Source organism: Canis lupus, chromosome 17, assembly GCF_011100685.1.
Source record: "Canis lupus familiaris isolate Mischka breed German Shepherd chromosome 17, alternate assembly UU_Cfam_GSD_1.0, whole genome shotgun sequence".
Lineage (NCBI taxonomy): Eukaryota > Metazoa > Chordata > Mammalia > Carnivora > Canidae > Canis > Canis lupus.
In genome coordinates, this window is record NC_049238.1 from 52,869,446 (window position 1) to 52,893,652 (window position 24,207).

Sequence of the window (24,207 nt, forward strand, 5' to 3'; positions counted from 1 at the left end):
AATCGCCAAAAGAAACACAAGAAGATACAGGAATTCTGAGTATCTTTATATTTATTTTTTAAATTAAAATTTTAAGTAAAAGCTTTTGCAGGTCCATGTAGCTTCACTGGTTAATTTTATTAAACATCCAAAGAAATAATATTAATCTTACACAAACTCTTTCAGAAAATAGAAGACGAAATATTTTCCAATTCATTTTCTGAGACCAACTTTACCTTGTTAGAAAACCAAAGACACTATAAGAGAAGAAAAATATAGAATAGAACTCATGAATATAAATGTGAATGTCCTTTAGAAATATTAGCAAATAAAATTCATAGATAAATATAAAAGGTACTAAGTCATGACTAAGTAGTTTATAAGAAAATGCAAAGTAGCTTTAACATTAAAAATCATCATATTTATCAGATAATAAAAAAACCACTTGTAATTACCTAAGTAGATGCAAAAAAGCATTTGAAAAAAATTTACTGGGCAGCCCGGGTGGCTCAGTGCCTTCAGTCCGGGACGTGATCCTAGAGACCTGTGATGGAGTCCCATGTCAGGCTTCCTATGTGGAGCCTGCATCTCCCTCTGCCTGTGTCTCTGCCTCTCTTTCTCTCTCTCTCCCTCTCTGTGTCTCTCATGAGTAAATAAATAAAATCTTTAAAAAAAATGTACTCATTCATTATTGGGGGAAAAAAAACCCTCTAGCAAATAGGAAATTGAATTTCCACAATCTGATAAATGGCAACTATGAAAAAACTACTGCAAAATCGCACTAAGTGGTAAAAGATTTAACACCTTTCCCTTAAGACTGGGAAAAGGGCAAGGATATTTTCTTTCACTGCTTTTATTCAACAACACTGTATGAGAAGTCATAATCAATGCAATAGGGCATGACAAATTAAATAAAAGGTATTTAGATTGGCAAAGTGCCCTTTCGGCTTGTTAACACTGAGAAATAAGGTCATGAAAAAAGGAGGGCTTGGTGTGGTGCTGCCATTTCTAATGTCTTGGGACTCTGCACCTTTTGCAGAACTTCCAACAGCACTATGTTGGGACAGAGCATCCAGAGGTTCACAATGTATGTGGTCTGTAAGAGCCAGCATGAGGAGGGCCTAGGGAAGAATTTGTCATTTTCAATGGAAAACAAATAGCGTTACTAATTTTGATGACTGTGTACTTTGGATCTGGATTTGCTGCACCTTCTTTTTTATAGTAAGACCCAGCTGCTTAAGAAATAAGGATATTTTAATTAATCCATTAAATAGATGTGAAAAGGAGCATTTAAGAGGTACAATCTCTTTAAACAATTGGAAAATGAAATGTAAAATAATATTCAAAAAGTCACACAAAAATCATGAAATACATAGGGGTACAAAATTTGTACGTTGAAAACTACAAGACACTGCTAAGAAAAAAAATTAAAGAACTACTAAATAAAGAGATCCATCACATTAATGAACTAGAAGATTCAATTTTGTTAAGACATCAAATTCTCTCAAAATTGATCTATAGATTCAACACAGTTCTAATAAAAAACACGGCAGGCTTTGTTGCAGAAATTGACAAACTGATTCTCAAATTTATCTGGAAATGCAAAGGAATTCAAGTAGCCTAATTTTTTTCAATAATAAGAAAGTTGAACATATACTACTGATTTCAAGACACTATAAAGCTATAGTAAGCAAGACAATGCGTATTAGAGACAAATGGATCAATGGAACAGTACAAAGTCTAGAAACTGACCCACACTTATAGTATCAATTGATTTCCACAAAATGGAAAAATGTCCCATTTTGGGGGAAAATAATCTTTTCAGTAGATGGCTTTGGAACAAATGGATATCTATATGGAAAAAATTAACCTCGACCTTCACCCACATCATTTACAAAAATTAACTTGAAATATATCATAAACCTAAATCTAATAGATAAAACTACAAACCTCCTAGAAGAAAAAAATAGACAAAAATATCTGTAGAGGAAGAAAAGATTTACTAGGACACGAAAAAGAACTAATCTATAGAGACAAACTGACAAATTGGACTTCAAAGTTAAGATCTTGTGCTTTTCTTAAGATGTTTTAAAAATGAAACAGACAGGGAGAGAATATTCAAAATATATATATCTGACAAGCACTTAATTCCATGATATAAGGAACTATTATAAATCAATGATATGGTAAACAATACAATGAAAATATGCATCATATGTGAACAGACATTTTACAAAAGATGTTATAGGTAGCCAGTAAGTACCATTAAACACCTGAAAAGCACCTGAAAATGACTATCATTAGTCATTAAAAACCTGAAATTAAAACACAAGATACCACTACATACCCATTAGAATGACTAAAATTTAAAAGAATACTAAGTATCGGAGAACCTAGAACTCTCAAACACTGCTGCTATAATATGGTACAATCACTTTGGAAAACAGTTTGGCAGTTTCCTATAAAATTCAACATACAATTGCCATATGAAGTAGCAATTTCACTTGCAGGTATTTAATATGAAAGAAAAGTGTTATGTTTACACACATACTTCTACATGAATATATTCACAGCATCTTTATTCAGAATAGCCCAAACTAGAAACCAAAAGGCCATCAACATTGAATGCATAAACAAAGTGTAATATATTCATACAATCAGATATTTTTCAGTAATAAAAAGAAACAAAACCAACAATACGCACAATGCAGACATCTCCCCAAAACATGAAGAAACAAAAAAGTACATACAGTATGATCCCACTCATATGAAATTCAAGAACAGCCAAAATTAATCTAATTAATTAATCTAATCTAAAAGAAAGAAAGCTGATCTGTGGTTGTCTAGGGCCAGGAGGGTGAGAACTAATCACAAAAGAGTATAAGGGAACTTTTAGGGGTGATGAAAATATTACATATGGTAGTTCCAAGTGTATACATTTGTCAAAAGTAATTGACCATACACTTAAAATGGGTGCATTTTATTGTATGAAATTATATCCTGGGGCAACTGGGCAGCTCAGTCAAAAGAGCATCCAACTCTTTACCTTGGGGTTTTGAATTCAAGTCCCATGTAGGGTGCAGAGATTACTTTAAAAAATAAAAATAAATTTAAAAAATAAAGATAAATTATATCTCAATAAATTATTTAAAGCAAAAAAAAATGATAAAAGGTAAAATACCTAGTACACTCTGAAAATTCTATGCATTTTTGCTCTTAAGACAAATGAGAAAATCAACCTGACTTTTAAAAAAAGGTTTAAGGGGGATCCCTGGGTGGCTCAACAGTCTGGCACCTGCCTTTGGCCCAGGGTGCGATCCTGGAGCCCCGGGATTGAGTCCTGTGTTGGGCTCCCTTCATGGAGCCTGCTTCTCCCTCTGCCTGAGTCTCTGCCTCTCTCTCTCTCTCTCTCTGTCTATCATGAATAAATAAATAAATAAATCTTTAAAAAAATAAATAAAATAAATTTAAAAAAAGGTTTAAAACGAGCACCTGGGTGGCTCAGTGGTTGAGTTTCTGTCTTCAGCCCAGGGCATGATCCTGGGGTCCTTGGATGGAGTCCTGCATCAGGCTCCCTGCCGGAAGCCTGCTTCTCCCTCTGCCGGTGTCTCTGCCTCTCTCTGTGCCTCTCATGAAAAAATAGAATATTTTTTTTAAATGTTTAAAATATGTAATTTTGGCATTGATTTGTATAATATTTTCAATTACAAAGCAATTTCAGTTAATCCATCTCTTCTCTTTTTCATAACAACCTTGATACATATTATTGTATCTGTTTTTAAAGGTGAGGCTACTTAAGCTCAGAGAAGATAAATGAATGGCCTAGGATACAAAGCCCAAAGTTTTCTTCTATATCACAGCTACTTTAAAAATTTTGACAATAATTTCAACTTTTTCCTCTGCCAGAGCCAGAGCCAAGGAGTATTCTAATTGTTTCCCATGCAATAAAGAAAAAAAACAAAAAACAAAAGGCAACAGGATGTGATTTCCTGAATCTGAACCTTTAAGGGAAAACAATGCTAAAAGCAAATTTAAAAACAAAGGGCGAGGGCACCCGGGTGGCTCAGTTGGTTAACCATCTGACTTCAGCTCAGATCATGATCCCAGGGTCCTGGGATTGAGCCCTCCACTGGTTTCCCTGCTCAATGGAGATTCTACTTCTCCCTCTCCTCCTCACTTGTGCTCTCTCTCTCAAATAAATAAAATCTTAAAAAAACAACAACAAATGGTCTCCTTGGTTGAAGCACCCCCTCAAAGTAGGTGCTACTGGTCTTCTGTACCCTTAATAACAAGTGACAATCATTTAATTAAATAGCATTAATAAATTTGTTACTGAACAAACAAAATCCAAAAGTGAATTTCACTTTGGGGACAATTCAACTATCTTTCAGCAAAAACAATGCTCTATTTAATTTTCAAGTAAGATTAAATGCTTGGGGACAAAGGACTTAACAAGGGTCCATATTTGTATGAATTCCAGAACTTTTGGGAACAGTGAATATAGGCTGAATAAAATATGTTAAATTTTTTTTTTTTTAAATCAAGAGTCAGACATTCAGCCAACTGAGCCACGCAGGCATCTCTTCCTCTTTCATCTTAGATACATTATATCACGTAGTGAAATTGAGAGAAATCTTTTTTTTTTTAAGATTTTATTTATTTATTCATGAGAGACACTGATAGAGAGGCAGAGACATAGGCAGAGGGAGAAGCAGGCTTCCTATGGGGAGCCTGATGTGGGACTTGATCCCAGGACTCCAGGATCACTCCCTGAGCTGAAGGCAGATGCTCAACCGCCGAGCCACCCAGGCGTCCCTATGTTAATTATTTTAAACAAAAATCACTTTTTGTATTCTAGTCTACATTCTGTAGAACCAGTATCACCTTTCTCTGAACAACAGATTTTGATCAGGAAATCTAAAACAAGTTATCATACCACCATATTCTTTTTTTTTTTTTTCATACCACCATATTCTTAACCAGATAAATAATCTGAGATTTCTTCCTCAATGAATTTAACCCCCAAGAATATTACACTATCCATTGCAGATTTACTTTAAGCTCTTAGCTGTTCTTTTGTGAAGAGCTGCATAAATGCCTATGTTTAAAATGCAAGTTTTAGGGGCATCTGGGTGGTTCAGTGGTTAAGCGTCTGCCTCCGGCCAGGATCATGATCCTGGGTCCTAGGATTGAGTCCTGAATCAGGCTCCCTGCAGGGTGCCTGCCTCTCCCTCTGCCTATGTCTCTGCCTCTCTGTGTCTCTCATGAATAAATAAAATATTTAAAAAATAAGTAAATAAAATAAAATAATGCAAATTTCAGGGGGTACCTGGGTGATTCAGTCAGTCAGTTGGGCATCTGACTCTTGATTTCATCTCAGGTCATGATCTTAAGCCCTGTGTAGGGCTCCTCTGAGCTCCACTCAGAGCCTGCTTAGGATTCTCCACCCCTCCTCTCTGCCCCTCCCCCCACTTGAGCATGTGTTCTCTCTCTCATATAAATAAAAATCTTAACAAAATAAAATAAAATGCAAGTTTCAGGTTTAGTGCCTGTTTACCCGAAAAAAAATGGGTGCCAAAAGGACTCAAACTACTAATCTACTAGAAGGAACACAACCAAATGGAATCAGAATCACTATATGTGTCATAAGGGTGACTTAATTCAGGAAAGATACAGACAAAAGATAAAATCTCTAGGAAAGATAACCACCTCCATCCTCCCTTCCCCAAAAAACTGCTACTGATTAAAAAAAAAAAAAAAAAAGGTAGCATTACTAAGAAGGGAAGATAATTCTCATTTATTTTATGCCTACACTGTGCAAGGTACTTTAACAAACACTATACTTTTCTTCTCAACTATATCGTGTATATATTAATCTCTCTGTACCATATTCTCCATCTGAAAAATGGGGAGGAGTGACTTTCCTGTTAGTCCAAGGTTCTAACAGCCAGTGGAGATGAGATTCAGACTTAAGTATGACTGCTCCAAAGTCATTTGCTTTTCCTACTCACTATGCTATACTGTCCCCCAAACAAAGTACACTGGACTAGAAATCAGAAGAAATGGAGTTAAGTCCTAACCCTGCAATTTACTAGCTGTGTGATCATAGGAAAGTCATTTTACCTTTATGGGTTTCAGTTTTCTCATCTGAAAATTCTTTAATCATTGATTTCTGTGTACTTCCTTTAACATTCCTTGTAGTGCAGATCTGTGGTCAAGAAATTTTCTCCTTTTATTAATCTAAAATAATTTTATAAAAAAATAAAATAAAATAAAATAAAATAATTTTATTTCACCTTCAGTTTTAGAAGTTATTTTTGCTGGACATAGAATTCTAGATTGATAATATTTTCTTTAGTCTAAGGTCGTTATTTTTTGGCTTGAAGTTTGCATAGCTTCTTTTTTTAAAAAGATTTATTTATGCATTTAAGAGAGAAAGAGAGAGCACACATGCTCAGGTGGTGGGGTGAGAAGGAGAAAGAGAATCTCAAGCAGACTCCCCACTGAGTGTTGGAGTCTTGTGCGGAACTCGATCTCATGACCCTGAGACCACGACCTAAGCAGAAATCAGGAGTTGGAGACTCAAACAACTCTACCACCCAAGCAACCCCTGCATTGTTTCTAATGAGAAGTTTGCAGTCATTCTGTGTTTAGTTCCCCTGTATGTTATGTAGCTTCTTTTCTCTAACTGCTTTTAAGATTTACTCTTTATCTTTACTTTTCAGCAATTTGACTATGCTAATTCTAACTGTGGTCTTCTTTGTATTTATCCTGCTTGAGGTTTGTAGAGCTTCTTAGATGGTGAGCTGATGTTTTTCCATTGAATCCATTTTTACCTCTGCCTGATTCTTTCTCTTCTCCTTTTGAGATTCTAATTACACATATGTTAGATGATTTAATACTATTCCACAAGTTACTTGTGCTCTATTCATTTATTTTTTTACTTTTTCCTTCTTTCTCTGCTTCAGTTTAGATAAATTCTTTTGACTTGTTTTCAAGTTCACTAAACATTCTACAGAGCAAAGTCCAATCTGATTTTAAGCCCATCTAATAATTCTTATTTCAGATACTGTATTTTTCAGCTTCAAATTTTCTATCTGGTTCTTCTAACATTTCCATTCCTCTTCTGAAATACTCCATCCCTTCACCCATTATATTTTCTTATTGTATATAATTTATTTACAATGATCTTTTTAAAAAATATTTTATTTATTTATTCATGAGACACACACACACAGAGAGAGAGGCAGAGACATAGGCAGAGGGAGAAGCAGTCTCCATGCAGGAAGCCAGATACGGGACTCGATCCCACGACTCCCAGATCACTCCCTAAGCCAAAGGTAGGCACTCAACTGCTGAGCCACCCAGGCGTCCCTATTTACAATAATCTTAAAGTCCTTGTTGGGTAATGCTAACCACTGGGTTATCTTTAGGTTTCCTTTTATTGACTCTTTTTTCTCTTCATTATGGTTCACAGTTTCTATTTATTCTAGAGCCTTGTAATTTTAATTTATGCATGTATATATGTATTTAAGCAATCTCTATCCCCAAAGTAAGGCTAGAACTCATGACCCCAAGATGAAGAGTTGTACACTCTTCCACTGAGCCAGCCAAGCACCCCTAGTCCCTTGTAACTTAAAAAAAATTTAATTTATCCATTTGAGAGGGAGAGCGAGATAGTGAGAGAAAGCATGGGCAGGGAGGCAGGGAGAGGGAGAAGCAGGCTCCCCGGAGCAGGGAGTCCAATGTGGGGCTCAATCTCAGGAGCCCAGGATCATGACCTAAGCCAAAGGCAGACACCTAACCAACTGAACCATCCAGGCATCCTATTGTGCCTTGTAATTTTTAATCATAATCTTGACACTACCTATAAAAGAACAGTAGAGGAAAAGATAATATACTTTGTATTTATTTTGCTTTATATTATTTCTGAGACTATAAACATTCCTCTCTCTAGTAATTAGAGTGAGGGGCTGATCATTCAGATTCCTCCTAGAGTCAAGTTGAGCTGAGGCTGGGTAGTAGGTCTTATTACATGGAATTCACCTGGGATTAGTTCAACCTCTAACCCCCCAAGCTGCTGCTACCTTTTATATATTGTCAATATTTGAGCTGGAAAAAGCATGGCTACAGTTTCAATTATTTTTGGTTCAACTCTGGATTCAACCCTGGCAGGATATCACTGCACAAATATGTGGGATTATAAAACTTCTTTGTGCCTCCCATACCCCCTGCAATGCTGCTGTCTTAGTAAAAACTGGAACAGCAGATAATTATTGGGCCAAGCAGTTTGTTTATGCATTTGAGATTCTTCCAGATTCCAATCCACACTCCAATTCCAATTTTAGTACATGTGCTGCCGAAGCAAGCACCACACTCCAATTCCAACAGTGCATACAGATAACTAAGACTTGGCAGATTTTTCCTTCCCTCTGTAAAGCCTCATCATCTTTGCCAGGGCTACTTGTATCCAGACTATATGCTTGTCCTCAGGTATGAAAGCTGTTATGGCTCTTTGCTCACTTATAAAGGAATTCACTTTGGAATTCAGTTCATCAAAATTTCCTTGCATCCACTATTCACTAGCCCCAGAGAAATACATGACTTTTATTTTGTCCAGAATTTTCTTGTTACTATGGGAACAAATGTTTTTCAAGTCCTACACCCTAACTGGAAGGGGAAGTCTTAAAATGTTTTTGGTGAAATAGAATAGTGAACAATAGTACAAATCAGAATACACTGCATGAAGGTAAGGGCAGGTATTGCTTCAGACTGTTTCAGGTGTGTGTGTGTGTGTGTATGTATGTGTAATGGATTGTAAATGTATTTATTATGGTGAGGTGTGGTAAAAAAATTTTGGAAAGTCTGTCTAGAGACAGTGAAGTCCACTTCAGTGCAGGCAAGGAGTTTAGAGAAAGGCTATCAGGATACTAATCTTTAAAGAGAATTGTTTACTGCTACCTGAATTTCAGGCATGAAACAGTTCAGAAACATACAGGCTTTTACATATCAACACAGAACAAAGTAAGTCCCTGTAGAAGTACACAAAGCATATATTATCACAGTAGGCAACTGCTGTTAGAAGAGAATAAAATACATCCAGATATTTTAATAACAAAAACATCCTTTCGTTTTTATTAAAGCCAGTTCCCTGGGCCTATGTGCTATAGTTCAATGTGCTGCTTACTGATTGTTATTATTAGATTAAGACTGCAAAGAAAGATTCTGGAGAGAAAAATGTCTCCTTTTATATCTGGCTTCTTTAACAAAAGTATTTTTATTTTATTTATTTATTTATTTATTTATTTATTTAATTTATTTATTTACAAAAGTATTTTTAAAATTTCTTTTTTTGGAGTTGGGGTAAGAGATGAGAAGATTCTCTGAATGTAAGAAAGCTTTCCTAGGTGAATAGAATAAATCACCTTTTACTCAGCATAAATGAAACAAACCATTGAAAAGGCATGTTATAAAACACAGGTAGAGACCATAGTATTTATAAGGAAGGCATCATGGTACAGGATACAAAGAGTGCAGGTTCTGGAGCCAGACACCTGGATTCTAATCTTCTGCAACTTACTTAGCAGTGGGCCTTGTACTCTTAACCAATCCAAACCTTACTCCAAAACAAGGGAATAACACACACCAGTAGAGTTATTGTTAGAAGGATCAAGTGAAATAATATATAAAGTCTCTTGTATAAGGTAAGTGCCCAAGAATAGTTATGACATTACTGTCACAACCTATTTAAATATTATATGCATATAACTGTCAGTATACATCCTCACCATTCTAACCTCCTGAATGTCTCTCTTTATTTCTATCCTTATTACAACAACCTCACCTTATGTACTTACCATTCTTTTCCTAGAATTACCATAAAATATAGGCTCCTATATGGCCTCTCTGCCTCTAATATCAACTCCGTTCCCATACTGTTGCCAAAATGATATTTCTAAAATTTAGATATGATCAAATCATAAACCAGTGAAAACCTTTGCTGGTTTCTGGTGCTTCATACATTGCCAAAGTGGCTATCAAAACATACTCCCAAGGAACAATGGACTTCCAAGAACTGAATGAAGATCTGATATAAAAATTGAATAATACCCTCCACACACTAGTTTTCAGAAAGAAGTTAAGTTTGTGGATAAAATTTACTTGATACTAAGTTTTTTTCCTCCACAAATATACCTTAAACATTTCACCCTTGCTACTGTTTGTGGTACTGGTCAATTCTAACAAAATGGCAAAACAAATAAACACATGGCCAACAAAAATTAGCAAAAAAAATTGGGATAAGCCAATCATGAAGAGTTTTAAAGCTTTTTAAAAATGTCATACGTACATATGTGTGTGCTTTTATAGTGCATACACAAAATATGGTCATAAGTTTGCTACTCAAATAGTTTTTGGTTTAAATGATAAAAGCAAACAAGTACGTATTTCATGGTGTCCAGAGACAAGCAAGATCAAGTCCATACCTCTTAGCATGATACATAAGGTCTCTGATTCCACTTGATTCCTGTGATTTGCCTTGCTTGCATGCTACATTCCACAAACATCAAATAATTTGCATCTATCAGTGGTTCAGAACTAGCATACTGGAGTTACAGTGTTCAAATACCACCGGACTTGGTTCCTGGCTGTGCAATCTCAGTCAAATTACTTAATCCTTCTAAGCCTGCTTCCTGAGCTATAGGATGAATCATAATATTATAGATAACACTTATCAAGCACTTACTATGAGTCAGGGATAATTCTAATCATTTTACCAATATGAACTCATCTCATTTTTTTTAAACAACCCATAAGGTATGTATATACTGTCATTATCCTTGTTTTGCAGATGAAGAGGCACAAAGACGTTAAGTATAACTGATACGGCTCTTGCTACTCTCTGCCACAAAGGACACAGGTATCCATCCTATAAGGTTGTTGTAACAATTAAATATGAAATGATGTAAAAAAAAAAAAGATGCTTGAGACAATTGCTGGCATATAGTAATTGCTCAATAAATTATAGCTATCGGTGCACCTGGATGGCTCAATCAGTTAAGCGTCCGACTCTTGATCTTAGCTTAGGGTCATGAGTTCAAGTCCCACTGCCCTGGGCTCCATGCTCAGTGTGGAGTTTACTTTAAAAAAAAAAAGACAGCTATTAATTATTTCCTGAACACACAATGTACTTTCAAGACCCATTCAAAATTTTTCAGTGAAACCTTCCTTAGACTTTGACCCTGAGTTAATTACTCCTGGGTGCTCCCATTACACCTGTTAATATTCTGTAATCCTTTTCCAATGTTAAATTCCTCTTACAACAAATACTTCTGCATACATTTTCCATGGCCTCAAGAATCTCAGTGCTCTAGAGTCATTCTTGCTGGGAATACTTAGAAAAACAGGAACCTTAAGGGCGAAAATGAAGAGAGGTAACATTGACAGCCAGAGAGGAATAAATGCTTCTGCAATGCTGTCTTGAAAGCCCTAAAGTAAACCTAAATCTCAGAATGTAACTCCTCTATTTGCTATTGCAGAGGATGCTAAGACATGTGTTACAGAAATATTGGATGCAGGGGCGCCTGGTGGCTCAGTCAGTGAAGCATTTGCCTCTGGCTCGGGTCATGATCTCAGGTTCCTGGGACTAAGCCCTGCATGGTTCCCTGCTCATGGGGAGTCTGCCTCTTCCTCTCCCTCCCCCACCAATGCTGCTCATAGGCTCTCTCTCTCTCTTTCTCTCTCTCAAATAAGTAAATAAAATCTTAAAAAGAGAGAAGAGAGAGAGAGAAACATGGAATATAATAAAATCTGCTCAGGAAGATGGGTAGGAATTTGAACTGCTCACATTATTTGCTTTTCGGAATTTTCTAGTAGGTATATTTAATTAAAATACTAACATAGTGGGGATCCCTGGGTGGCGCAGTGGTTTGGCGCCTGCCTTTGGCCCAAGGCGCGATCCTGAAGACCCGGGATCGAATCCCACGTCGGGCTCCCGGTGCATGAAGCCTGCTTCTCCCTCTGCCTGTGTCTCTGCCTCTCTCTCTCTCTCTCTCTGTGACTATCATAAATAAATAAAATAATTTTTAAAAATACTAACATAGTATTTAATTTGTAAACCTCTGGATAATTTTTTGAAAACATTTATCTGTTTATTTTAGAGAGAGAAGGAATCTCAAGTAGACTCCCCGCTGAGTATGGAAAAGCCCAACACATAACCCTGAGATCATGACCTGAGCCCAAACTAAGAGTCAGCCACTTAACCGCCTTAGCCACCAGGTGCCTTGCCTCTGGATAAATTTTTAATAAAGGCCATAGAAATAAATCCTGAATAAAATTCTTAACTGAATTTGCTTAAAAAAATTTTAAAGCAAAAGAGAAAAAAAATGTCGAACTGGTTTCTACCTTTCAAACTTTTATCATCTTGTTAACTGTTCTTTGAATAACAAATCTTCAAAGCAAGCACATACAGGATATCAGCCTTTTATCTCAGTCCTATCAGAGGAAACAGCCTTATAGGTAACTAAAAATGATTCCCAAAATAGCACAGAAACTTAAAAAAAACACACACCCTAATATTACTAATAATAGACAACATAAACTGCTCAGCAGTTATTGCGCCTAACTGCAAAGCAAGCACTAGGATTCTTTAAAAAATATATTTAATTCTTTACCAGGTCTGTCAACTCTCTTAAGACATCTGTCATGGAAACTTTCTGAGGTTTTTTTTCTTTAATGAAAGAATGAAATACAATATATTCAAGGTTTTGATGCACAAGCCAAAGAACTGGAATAACACTAATTTCATAATTGTGTTACATGGTTGGTTACTCACATTATTTTATTTATTATTAAAAAGATTTTATTTATTTATTCATGAGAGAGAGAGAGAGGCAGAGGGAGAAGCAGGCTCCATGCAGGGAGTCTGATGTGGAACTCGATCCCGGGACCCCAGGATCATGCCAAAGGTAGGCGCTAAATCTCTGACACCCCCCCCCAAGGGATCCCCTATTTTAAAAACTTCCAAATGACAATTCTTCTTTGCTGTTCACTGATTCTTCTTTGCTGGAGATTTTATTTAACAAAGCTGCATGACCCTTGGAGCTATCCTCACAACTAACCCGATGTTATGGGCTGAATGCTCACATGCCGTCCCCCTCCATTTCTATGTTGAAGCCACAATCCTCGGTGCAATGGTATTGGAGGCGAGGCCTTTGGGAAGTCATAAGGATGGAGGACTCATGAACAGGATTAGTCCCCTTATCAGAAAAGACATAAGAGAGATGAGCTCTCTTTCCACAAGAAGATACAACAACAAGATGGCCATCAGCAAACCAGGAAAAGGGCTCTCACCAGGAACCAAACTGGATGGCATCTTGGTCTTGGACTTTCCAGGCAATTTATGAGAAATAAATTTTTGTTAAGCTACCCAGTCTATGCTAGTTTTGTTATAGCAGCATGAACTGACTAGACAAATGGTAGTTCCACCTTCAAAACATATCTCTAACTCCAACCACTTACCATCTTCACGGCTACCACACTAATCAACGTCACCGCATCATTTCTCCCTCTCTCATTTTTTAATTTCTATTCAATATTCACCTTTCCTGTCCATCTTACCTAAAATAAGGCTTCTTGGGTTGCCTGGGTGGCTCAGTTGCTTAAGCATCTGACTCTTCATTTCAGCTCAGGTCATGATCTCAGGGTCATGGGATTGAGCCCCAAATCAGGCTCCATACTGAGCACAGAACCTACTTCAGATTCTCTCTCTCCCATTCCCTTTACCCCTCCTCCTGGTCACACACACTCCCACTCTCTCTAAAAATAAAATCTTTAAAAAAATAAAAATAAAAATAAATAAGGTTTCTTTCTCTACATATGCCTTCACTCCACTATATTTTCTCCACAGAGCTTATCATTTACCTGAAATTCCATTATTTGTTTACTTATTATAAATATATGAATGGGTGGGGAGACACAATTTGGCTCATAACACCCTTAGAACTGAGCATGAAATAAAGTTATCCATATAACTGACATATAACATTGTATAAATTTAAGAAGCACAATGTGACCTGAGAAGTATATATATTATGAAATGATTACCACAATAAAGTTAGTTAACACATTCATCACCTCACTACTACTATTTTATTTTGTAGTGAGAATATTTAAGATCCACTCTCTTAGCAACAACATTGTTAACTAATTATCAAGAACTATTTTTTTAAAGATTTTATTTATTTATTTGACAGAGAGTGAGCACAAGCAGGGGGAGCACAAGAAGAAGAAGCAGGCTCCCCGCTGAGCAGGAAGCCTGATGCGGGGCTTGATCCCAGGACCTTGAGATCATGACCTGAGCTGAAGACAGACTGCTTCACTGACTGAGGCACAGGTGCCCCACCAAGAACTATTTTTTATTTTTATTTTTTATTATTTTATTTTATTTTTAAGAACTATTTTTTAAAAGGCTGGAAATACTTATGCCTTACAGAGGTCATTTATATCTGGACAGCCCTTAGGCTTTCTTGAATGACTGGGAAACACAAAAGAAGCCTAGGAGAAGCCGGGGAGATATGCACTAGAGGCAGGAGGAAAGAAGAATGGTACTTAGGAAAAGTGTTCCTCAGACTAAATAACAAGGAGGCTGACAAAACCATTAGTAGCTGTGCTTCTGTTGCAGCTAGACTTTAATCTAGTGCTCCAGCTAATAATCTAGTTAAAAGCAAGCTGGGTATGGTTAACTGTACATTGGACTATATCCAGAAATGTTCCAGTCCTAAGAGGCTAGATGGGCTCCTGGTAAAACAGGCCTTACAAAAAGTAGAACTAACTTCCCAAACTAGCATCTTATACTGCATAGTTAGCCAAGTTTATATCAGGACTTACGGAAGAATCCCAAGTCCCTAGGAGTATAGAAGCAGTCTCTTCAGCTAACTAAACCTCTTAAAACTTAGGAGACAATTCTGATTTCCAAAGAGTTACTCTGGAGCACAGATTCCAATATGGAGTTGGAAATTCAATTCACAGGAGCCAAGAGTGCTGTGTACACTAAAAATCCTTATCTGATTTCTGTATCAGGAGTCCAGGGGCCAAGTTCTCAGCAGTTCTTACCTTTTCCTTTTTAAAGATTTTATTTATTTATTCATGAGAGAGAGAGAGAGAGGCAGAGGGAGAAGCAGGCTCCATGCAGGGAGCCGGACGTGGGACTTGATCCCGGGGCTCCAGGATTAGACCCTGGGCTGAAGGCAGGCACTAAACCTCTGAGCCACCCGGGCTGCCCAGTTCTTACCTTTTCCTAAATGTCTCCTTTATAAACCTTGAAATCTCCTTGGGATGCTCTTCAAATTTTGACGTGAAAAGTGTAAAAATGTTTCATTCATGGATGAAACGCATATGGAGCAAAACAGAGATGTAGATGTTAGAGGTAGCAAAACAGAGACATAAAATATTGTTCAGGCCAAAGAGGATGAGGGCAATTTAATTTGTACAGTGAGGACTCTTAACAGTCAAAACCAGATGACGACTGTCTAGTTGACCCACAATATGACAACGCCCTGTTCAAATCTCTAATATTCGCTCGACTTTGTCAAGGCATTTCATTGGTTTCTACATCAGCTCTTCCTGCTAGTAGGTGATGTTTCTGAAAAGAATGAAAACTAATTTTCTTAATGTAGTGCCCCTGTTATACATGTTAATTAGCACACTATTGAGACCATATTCTAGGACTGAAACATAATACAAAATGAAAGAGTGGTATAATGCAGTTAGCCTATAAAGTAATGTTTTACCAAATTTATTTTATTTGTTTTAAGATTTTATTTATTCATAGAGACACACACACACACATACAGAGAGAGAGAGAGAGAGAGAGAGAGAGAGAGAGAGGCAGAGACACAGGCAGAGGGAGAAGCAGGCTCCACGCAGGGAGCCCGATGTAGGACTCAATCCTGGGTCTCCAGGATCACACGCCGGGCTGCAGGCGGCGCTAAACCGCTGTGCCACTGGGGCTGCCCACCAAATATATTTTAAAGACATTCAACTAGATTTACTCAAGAAAAATAAATTTCAAAAGATACTTTGAAAAAAAAAACCAACATAATACAACCCCTAAGTTTTACAAGATATCTTCCAAATAAGCTAATGATATTGTTCGTTATCCATACCACCGTCCTTGTCCCATAAAGACAGCTATAAGTTAACAGGAGAGTATTTAATGTCATGTAATAGCATGACTAAGGTCACATCAGTCCTCTCTGACTTAAGTTAGTTCTTCTATTTCTCATCTGCAGTAGAACCTAATTCCCACGACCCAAATACGTTCAGAAAAAAAAAAAAAGTAAAGAGGAAAAAAGTCCAGGTGGCACAGAAGAAGTCTGTTTGCATACTCATGGGATATCTTAAATGACAATCATCATCATTTCTTAAGTGCTCCAGATGCCAAGCATTGTGCTTAGTCCCTACATTCGTTATTACATTTAATTCTCAACAGCTCTGACGGTATTATTACCTTCCTTTTGCAGATGAGGAAACTGAGAATGAACTGGTTCGGTAAGTTACCCAGGTAACACAAGCTTAGTTCCTCTTTACTCCAAAGCTTCTGCATTTAACCCGTATGCATTACTTGTCTGTGGGTAGACATAACAATAATATCAACCAATATAACAGGATGTCAAATGCAACTTTTCATGTCCTCTCAGGGTTTCAGCAGGGGCCTCATAGGCCAAGATCAAAACAATAGGAGTCAAATACTTCCATATTCTATAGAGAACTCCAAGGCTTATAAAGTGGGGCAGCCAAAAATAGGCTCTGCTAACATCAGTTCATTACCCTTGTCACAACAGTGTAAAAAGAATCATAATTAGTTCATTCATTATAAGGATTATAAGGGACAATATAGACAACTTCTTTTAAAAAATTAGGCGGTGTGTATTTCCTTGCCTCCCAAGGGAAAAGGAGGAGGTACTTCCTGCCTATCTCAAACCCAGGGACTAGGAGCTCAGAATAATCACTCCCAAGTGCTTAACTTATACCCAGAACAGGAGAGACACAGGGACTGGGAACCACTCCCATCCAGGGGGAGAAAAGGTGCTGCTGAATTTTAAAGATTGCTTAGGTAAACAGTCAAATTAAATGTTTCAGCAGAAGAGGAAGTTTTATGAAACTCCAGAATGTGGAAAATGACATATAAAAGTAACTTTAATCACACGAAACTTCACAATTTCATTAAATTAATGCAGTGTTAGTCCATATAATCACATGAAGTGTATCTTAACTTTTTGATCTAATTATCCTTTTTGAAACCTCTTCTATAGTAAGAAATAACTGTCCCAAATTAGAACTTTTAAACTTTACAAAATAGCTTCAAAATAACTCTATAGTAACATAGTTTTAATTTAATTTTATTTTTAAAATATTTTATTTATTTATTCGAGATAGAGCCAGCATGAGGGTGGGCATTGGGAGAGGGAGAAGCAGGCTCAGGACCTAGGCATCATGACCTGAGCAGAAGGCAGATGCTTCATTGTCTGAGCCACCCAGGTGCTCCAGTAACATAGTTTTTAAACCACAAACTCATGCTTAGCTAAGTTCTTCTTAGTAGCAAAATTCTTACTTCTTATAGTGTGCAAAGGTTGGAAAAAAATTCCAGAAAGTAAAAAGACAAAAAATTGTTTTTAAGTTTTAAATACTATAAACTACTACTACTTTTTAGAAATTTTGAAAATAGAGAAAATGAGGGGAAAACACTTCTAAGTCTACCACCTCCAGCACAATCACTGGTGTATTTTGGTCTATTTCCTCCCTGTCTTTTTTCATAAGTATATTTTTATATAGTAGCAATTACAGTATATATGTATTCACATCCTGCCCTTTTTTAGTGTTAAGTAAAAAAAAAAAGCACTTTTCAGGGGTTTAAAAGTATAGACATAACAAGCTCTCCTAAAAACATACATCCGCATCCACTGAATAATGTAACTTCCAATCTAACTCTAAAGCCAAATAGCCAGAAGACCCATTTCTCAAGTTTTCAAATCATCCCCAAATTATACATTCAACTGTTATTTTATCTCCCTTGATGATATAAAAGCAGCAGAAAGTAAAACTACTTTCACATAGTTATTAAACATGTCTCTTATTCCTCAAATTGCCATTTAAAACACATGAAGTATTAGGTCTGTAATATATTAACCTTCAGGCCCAACAATGATCACTTAGAAGCAACAAAGTTACTTCCCTTCCCCTCTTCTTCCCTGGACAATTCAGCCCTAAAGCTCTTTGGTGGAACAGAGTAAGGCAGGCACCCATGCCTGATGCTCAGGAGCCGAGAGAGACCAGAGCAGGGGATCAGAGGCACCAGAGCTTGAGAAGCCAGGGCAGCATCCGTGTAGGAGTGCGGTTGGTGTGGCCAGCAGGGGCCTGAATGAGATCAAGAGGGCAGGCCCTGCAGAAGCACAGCCCACCACAGGATGTTAGCGCTGAGCAAAGTGAAGGGGTAGCCAGGCTGACGGGTGGCCTGGTGGGTCATCAGAGCTGGGCACACCGGCACAGGGTATTGACAAGTGAACCTCAGGCTGGACTTCAGCCCATTAGCTGGGTGCCAACATGTAACAGACAAGCTACTCAAACAGAACACCTTGACTGAATCCAGGCTTCCCCCCAGCTGAAAGTAGAGCGTTTTTTTGTTTTTTTGTTTTTTTTTTTTAAGATTTTATTTATTTATTCATGAGAGACACAGAGAGAGAGGAAGAGAGGAAGAGGCACAGGCAGAGAGAGAAGCAGGCTCTTCACAGGAAGCCCAATGTGGAACTTGGTCCCAGGACCCCAGGATCACACACTGAGCAGAAGGCAGATGCTCAACCGCTGAGCCACTCAGGTGTCCCAAGCACAGTGGGAAACCTTTCTGTGAAGCCTTTCATAACCCAAATTGGTGTCAAGTGAAGACTCACTTATCATTAATGTACATGGAAAATTGAGCTTTCCCAGACCCCCCAAAAATAACCTGTTAGGCTTTTCTGATACCTTAGGACACATCTTGCTAACAGATGCACAAAATAAACTGAGCTAAAGCTTACAGATGCAGTGCAAAGTCATGGTGGCTGGAGGCTGAGATGGTCACATGGTTAAGTGGTAGAGACTGCCACAATCTCAGACCCCAGCACTTACACTGTTAGTCTTCTCCATTTTGGCCACTCTGTTATGCAGTGGCATATCGTTGTGGTTTCCATGTAAACTTTACAAACTCATTTATCTCTTACCATGCCATGCCACACATCCTCTATCACCATAGAATCATACTCTGTCTTTTTAAAAAAATTTTTAGAATATTTTATTTATTTACTTGACACAGAGAGAGAGCAAGAGAGCACAGGCAGGAGGAGCAACAGGCAGAGGGAAAGGGAGAAGCAGGCTCCCTGCTGAGCAGGGAGCCTAATGCAGGGCTCAATCCCAGGACCCTAGGATTATGACCTGAGCCAAAGGCAGACACTCAACTGACTGAGCCACCCAGGTGCTGCCCCATGCTTTATTTATTTTTTTTCCATGCTTTATTTTTTAAAGTGACTTTTACAGATCATCATGCTCTCTTGGAATTAAGCATAATAAATTCCAAAAACATTACTATCCAAAACAGGTCAGTTGGAGAACATTCTAGGTCAGTCCTCTTCCACTATAGATGGCAATTTCAGTCATAAATATAAATAAAAGATGACAGAAAAGCCAGGAGTGTGTGGAATCATGGAAGCCAAAGGAAGAGAATCCTTCAAACAGAAAAGAATGGTTAATAGTGACAGATACACCATCAAAAGGTCCAATTAGATAGAAATACCTGAGTGCCTCAGTCGTTGAGCAACTGACTCTCAGTTTTGGCTCAGGTTTTGACCTCAGGGTCCTGGGATTCAGCTCTGTGTCAGACTTCCCACTCAGCAGGGAGTCTGCTTAAGGATTCTCTCTCCCCTTGTCCCTCCTCACCCTGCTTGCGTTTGTGAGTGTGCATTCTCTTAGATAGATAGATAGATAGATAGATAGATAGATAGATAGATAGATAGATAGGACAGTTTTTTTTAATGAAAATAAGCTTTATTACATCAAGTAATAAATACATACAAAGATGCAAACAGTTTTAGTCATTTTCTTCCAGATGTTTGGATCAACTTACAGGAAAAGCAGAACTGAAATCCACAGTCTTAGTAGGAAAATTTTGGTGGGGGAGGGGGGTTCTTGTTAGGTTAGGTTTGGTAGGTTGCTCTTTCTTCTGTATTTATAACTTGTGCATTTTTTAAATTGACCTCAAAGCACTAATAGTCATGCAAGCAAATGCTTAATTAAGCTCAAAAGAAGTTACATTAAGCAGAATCCACACCATGTGGCAAACGTATGCACTCAAAACAAAACCCTCAGAGTTGTATTAGCTTATGAAAGATAATGTAAAACAATCTGAGTAACTTAAGTCTACTCCAAAAAGAGGATGAAAGGAGCTGGGATATCTGCTGTGAGATAGGGATCTTTTACATGCATCTTTTAAATCAATGCTTAAAAAAAAAGAAAACAAAAAAATAAAAATGCTTCAAAAATAAAAATAAAAACAAAAAACCCTGGGTAATTCCTATTTAAAATGTAAATCCTAGTCAACTGCAAAGTATTTCTCAATCTCAGAGACTCATGAACCATGGGAGGGACACGGGAAGGAGAAACCAAACTGTTACCATTTTGAAAACAAGAGTTTCATCTGAACATGGGAGATGAGCTGTAACTTCTGGTCTTGGAAGAAGATGGAAAACCTTCCACGCTGATAGGCAGCTAGGACCTGGCCTTCCGTTCCGTCTCAGCCAAGCACTCTCGAACCAGTCCTCTGGCGTGAATGATGCCTCGTTTTAGTCTCTCCATGGGGCTCTTGCTCCCTGCATAGGTGGGTCTAATCTCTTTCCCCAACTCTTCAATGATGGCCAGCAGCTCAGCATATTTGCTTTGGGGTACCTGGCTGTTCCCAGTTCCCTGAGTATAACCTAGAGATGGTGGCCTGTAGTCACTCAGCAGCTGGCGGTACTGGGAGGATGTGGCCATACTGGTGGAGGGTGGGTGGACACTCCCAGCGGCGCTGAGGGAGGCGGCGGGCATGTGCGCGGCCAAGTTCGGTTTGTAAGACATCCATAAGACAGGTTTTTAAGAATCATTTTATAAAAGGAATACCTTGGTGGCTCAGTGGTTCAATGTCTGCCTTTGGCTCATGTCATGATCCCGGGGGTCCTGGGATCAACTCCCTGCAGGGAGCCTGCTTCTCCCTCTGCCTGTGTCTCTGTCTCTCTCTCTCTCTCTCTGTGCCTCTCATGAATAAATAAATAAAATCTTTTTAAAAAATTTTTTTAAAAAGGTAAAGACTTGAGTGTCTATTGGTCATTAGGATCTGGGCAAGAGCAGGGTCAATGGCATGAGGAACTAAGAAGTGGATGGGGAAAAAAAAGAATGGGAACAGCAACTGGATACAATCCTTTCAAGGAGTTTATCCACGTTAGGCAAGTGGACAACAGAGTAGGGTTCAGCTAACCAGGAACACACGGTTCAGGAAAGCTTTTTGGGGTGGGAATAGAGAAGAATTAAGCTTGTTTAAACACTAGTAGAAAGGAGTCAGTAGAGAAGAGAAAAACAAAGGTCTGAGAGCTAAGCCAAAAAGGGAGAGAGGGTGCAGCACCCGACTGGAGCTGCAGGGATTAGCATGTGACAGGAAGAGGGACAGCTCTTCCACTGGAACAGAAGGGAATGAGGAAAGAAAGGTAAGGATGTGCATTTGAAGGTGGAAGGGCTGTACACTGATGAATGTCCCCTCTGATGACTGCTCTTCTCCCTTTGAAATTACAGGTGAGATTACCTGCTGACAGTAACTTGAGAGGGGAAAAAACAGAGGTAGAGAAAGTTTAAGATAGGCATGGTGTAGAAAAAAGAAGCAAGAATCTCCAGGTTCCCTAAGCAGAGAGTTCTTAAAAAGAAGAGTTAGGAACTAAACCTTTGAGAACATGAAACTTTTTTTTTTTTAAGATTTTACTCATTTATCCATGAGTGACACAGTGAGAGAGAGGCAGATACACAGGCAGAGGGAGAAGCAGACTCCCTGTGGGGAGCCCAATGCAGGACTCGATCGCAGGACCCCAGGATCATGACCTGAGCCAAGGCAGACACTCAACCACTGAGCCACCCAGGCATCCTGAAACATGAAACTAGATGGGAAACTGTAAATGAGCAGAAAGGACAAAACCAAGTAATGACTGGGCGAAAGCCTAGGGAGAGCTAACAGGATCAGGATAATGTGGACCACAGATACCATGGAAGGAAAATGTCCTAAAAAGAAAAGGATGAGGCACATCAGTGTCTTCTAAGTAAGAAGACTAAAGACTGAGAAAGGTCAGCAAGGACAGATAACAGGTAGCTAAAGCTTAGGAAGATAATCAGTGAGCAAATGGAGCAACGACTGATACAACATCTACTGTAAAGTCAGTGAGAAGATTAAAGACAAAAGGACTAATTAACTTCAAACACAATGTTTTTAAGTTGGGGGAAGAAACCTATATATTTTTAAAAAGTGCAGCCAAAAAAAAAGAAGGATAAATACATGGAAGAGGGCTTGGGGAAAGTTCAGTGAAGCTTCTTCATGGAAGAAAGAGGCTTAGGAGTCGGAGAAGGATGGCAGCTCTGATGGAAGTGGAAGAAAGACAAGAGGGTGTGTGTAGCATAATGAAGACTCAGACCAAGTCAGGTAAACTCTCTCATACCAAGTCAGAGAAGCTTGCTCATGAGGTACTAGGCCTTAATCTATGAAAATAAAATAGCCTGGCTATTTTAGAGAAAAAAGCCTGGCTACTTGAGGATAAAGTCTTTAAGAGCTGCTTAATGGTTGGACATTGGACTGAAGTTATAGCATGATTCATAGAGGGTCTGGCCTATGTGATTCTTCATCTCCCTCCTAAAGCTGGACATGAGAGTGAACAAAATAAGCTGGGGCCAAAGACAGGAAAACTAGGATTTTTCTCCACTCAGGGGAAAGACTCGCTTCTTGGTGTGCATAATGGAAGATCAGTGGAGCCAAGCAATCTGGTGATATGATGAGGGCAAAACTGAAGTCTCAGATACCAGGTGAAGGAGAGGCATGTTTGTGGGGGAGAGGCATGTTTGTGGGGGAGAGGCATGTTTGTTGGGGAGAAACTGGGCTTAAGGGAATCAACAAACACAAGAAAAGTAGGAACACATAATATTAACAGGAGAAGAGATAGGGTGAATGATCATAAATTTTTGGGGTCGGGGGAATCAAAGAGGGATCATTTAAGGGCAGGAACAGCAGAAGCATATGTTGACCTGGCTTCACAGACTAGGCACACACCATGCCCAAGATTCTGGAGCCTGCTTAGTGAGAGAGGACTGCCTATTGAATCGAGTCCTTCCTCCTGCACTATAGGTCAATGTTTAATGAACTGTCCTAACCAAACCCAGGGCAAGAAATACATTTGTTGTCACCACACGCGCGCGCGCGCACACACACACACACACACCTCAGAAACAGAAGTTGCACAAAACAATTACCCTTACTACAATACGATAAAGTAAAACATAAAGTTAACATAAAATATTATGTTACCATGATACAAATACATCTAAAATTCCAAAATAAGTAATATAAAAATTAAAATTAGAAAAGATTCAATGTAATGCAACAAGTGACCTTTCCTGTTCATAAATTAATTACAGTCTGAAAAACACAAAAACAGTACATACTTATCAGGTTCACTACAGAGTCTTTTATTCTTTTGCTTTAAATTGGGTCAGGGTTGAAAATCCTAGTTGAAACAATAAGTTGATGTGAATGGCAAAAATAGTACTACATTCTTTCTACTTTGCAATGGATTCTTTGGTCTTAATAGAAAATGATGATAAGCAATGTCATATAATCATTCTTCAGAGTAGTTGAAGATCTAAGCCACAAAAATTCATTTTCTTGACAAACTAAAAGCCCAGTGCAACTTAGAATATCTGTGATCACACCACTTTGGACTGTGGTATCTGTACCAGACTACAGCCACCTTATCAGCATTGATGAAACATCCCATAATGGTACAGAATGGAGGTATATCATCGCTAAGAGGTGAAATCTTAGTGTTCAGTTGATTTATCATCAAAAGTAATAAACATAACATCCATGCATTCTAGATGAATATTTTTTTCCAACAGGTATGTAGCCATTTTTCTCTT

At 38.2% G+C, this 24,207-nt stretch overlaps 1 protein-coding gene and 1 pseudogene across 5 annotated transcripts in view; both read right to left on the reverse strand.

Moving 5' to 3' along the window:
• The window catches only part of DENND2C (DENN domain containing 2C), an 83,202-nt gene that overhangs the window by 50,807 nt on the left and 8,188 nt on the right, over nt 1-24,207 (reverse strand). The window contains exon 2 of one of the 5 annotated variants that reach the window (XM_038561830.1): nt 6,103-6,187. The exons of 3 other annotated variants lie outside the window; for them this stretch is intronic. The gene's annotated coding sequence lies outside the window, so the exon portion shown is untranslated. Of the gene's footprint in view, nt 1-3,471; nt 3,510-6,102; nt 6,188-24,207 lie in introns of those variants that run through there. One more of the 5 variants, XM_038561833.1, reaches the window with a different exon arrangement.
• Nucleotides 20,545-21,135, reverse strand: LOC475806 (annotated as a pseudogene).